We start from the raw sequence: 2,312 nt of genomic DNA on the forward strand, positions 1-2,312 counted from the left end.
GGCCCTCCTGACAGCTCAGGGGCACTCCCTTCATCTGCACTCCCACCCTGAACCCATCTGACCGTGTCTTCTCCAGCTGTGAGGCTTCCCTGGACGTTCCTTTAATGCTGCTGGCACCCTGCTCTGGCTCCTGGTTCTCTCATGGCTCTGGGCAGAGCTGGAGCATCTCCTCTACCATGAGTGAGCACAGTCCTGCAGAGATGCTGATGCTCAACTATGCTATTCACATTCTCTGAAAAATCCCTTCACCCAGGGTTTTTCTCCTGGGAAGCTGAGAAGCCTCAGAGAAAAGGAAAACAATTCTTATCTCATTTGCTTCTCCTGTGTTGTGCTCATGTGGAATGTGTTTGGAGATTGTTTACCCACAGGTGATTGTTCCATTGGATTCTGCTGAGAGTTGTTTTGAGATTGTTTTGGGTTGTTTTGTTTTGGTTTTGAGTTGTTTTGGAGATTGTTTACCCACAGGTGATTGTTCCATTGGATTCTGCTGTGAGTTGTTTTCACTCATTAACCAATCAGTGCCAAGCTGTGTCAGGACTCCAGAAAGAGTCACGAGTTTTCATTATTATCTTTTTAGCCTTCTGTCTGTATCCTTTCTATATTCTTTAGTACAGTTTAGTATAGCATACTTTAATAAATTATAGTATCAGAAAATAATAAATTAGCCTTCTGAGAACATAGAATCAAATTCATCATTCCTTCCTGCCACGAGAATCCCTGCAAATACAATACTCACCAGACCCCTTGCAAAGGCTGGAGGGGGCCTGGCTGCCACCCAGGAGCACAAAAAGGCACCCACATTAAGCAGAACCCTCCCTGGAGTGTTTTTCTACATTGATGGGAGGAGTATGAAATTGTCACCCTGATTTTTTAAGTTTTTCTAAGCCTTCTGATGTTTACATTCTTATAACGAACTTTCTTACGCACTTTATGTAAATAACTTATTGTTTTGCATTCTTTTATAGAAGAAGAGAAATTTGATAGACTGTTGGTTTGTCCAGTGTCATTGGAGAGGCGGCACTGTCACCCTCCAATCCACTGTCACTTTTGGAAATCTATGAATGTTGGAGTCAGAAATTAAATATTCTCTTTTTTGCCTTAAGAGAACGGCATGTCCCCATCATGTTATTTCGTGTCCTATAGTGACATGAGATTGTGGGAACTTCCCTCGTGGGTCCCCCTGATGGGGAGACCCCTAAAAAGTTCTGTGCCAGGAATGAGAGACAGATGGGATTTTGGGGTTTTTTGGTCTTCAAGTTGTTGTTTATTTTTCTCTTATCAGAACCCCATCATGTTATTTCGTGTCCTATAGTGACATGAGATTGTGGGAACTTCCCTCGTGGGTCCCCCTGATGGGGAGACCCCTAAAAAGTTCTGTGCCAGGAATGAGAGACAGATGGGATTTTGGGGTTTTTTGGTCTTCAAGTTGTTGTTTATTTTTCTCTTATCAGAAGTTCTGCATGCTGTCTACAGCCCAGACTTAGCATACAAAAGAGGGCATCAAAAGCCACAAGACACACAGGTTCAAAGTCTTTTAAAGCTATTTTGTCCAATTAGCTCTTAGAAAGTATTTAATTTGTATATTTCTAGCAATAACTAATTATTTGTCTGTCCATTCAACATCTGCATTGTGGCTCTTTCTAACCAATCACTCTGTGCCACCAACATTGCAGAAAATGGAACAGATGAACAACAAGAAGGAGATCAGACAATGCCCAAAATCCTCCATCTTGTCTCCTATCCATACTAAAAACCCAAAAACTAAAAACCTCCATAGTAAAAACCCAAAACTCTAAGTTTTTCACCCTGTGATAAGCTATACCACTGTCTATTTCACACTCTCATAGATTCCAATTCATCCCAAAGTTTTGGAAGCTTTCTCCAGTGTTCTCCTGGGGGTCAGGACTTCTCAACACAGGCAGAGAAATATTCCCTGGGTTCCAACATGAGATGACCCAAACAGGGTGACTGCCCTGGCAATGTTCACACCACTGCTTTACCCTGAGTGGGTTTTTTTTTCCTCAATAACCAGCAGGAACATTGGATGTGATGCCTCCATCTCCATGATCCAGGCAAGCAGGAAATCCCACCCTTTGCAGGCTGGAAGGAGCCATGTGTGTTTTCCCCTGCATGCAGCTCCCTCTGTGCTTCCAAACACGGCTCCCCTCTTTCCTTTTTCTGTGCAGTAACTTTGCACACACAAACGTCAAACAGCAGCTGTTTGGCCAGCATTTCAAAAAAGCAACTAGTGATTTTAGCTGCCTTAATTCTGAAGCTAGGATTTCCACTCTGCATGGCAAAAAGGGCATTTT

This window comes from Geospiza fortis, unplaced genomic scaffold (assembly GCF_000277835.1).
Source record: "Geospiza fortis unplaced genomic scaffold, GeoFor_1.0 scaffold506, whole genome shotgun sequence".
In the NCBI taxonomy this organism is placed as follows: Eukaryota; Metazoa; Chordata; class Aves; order Passeriformes; family Thraupidae; genus Geospiza; species Geospiza fortis.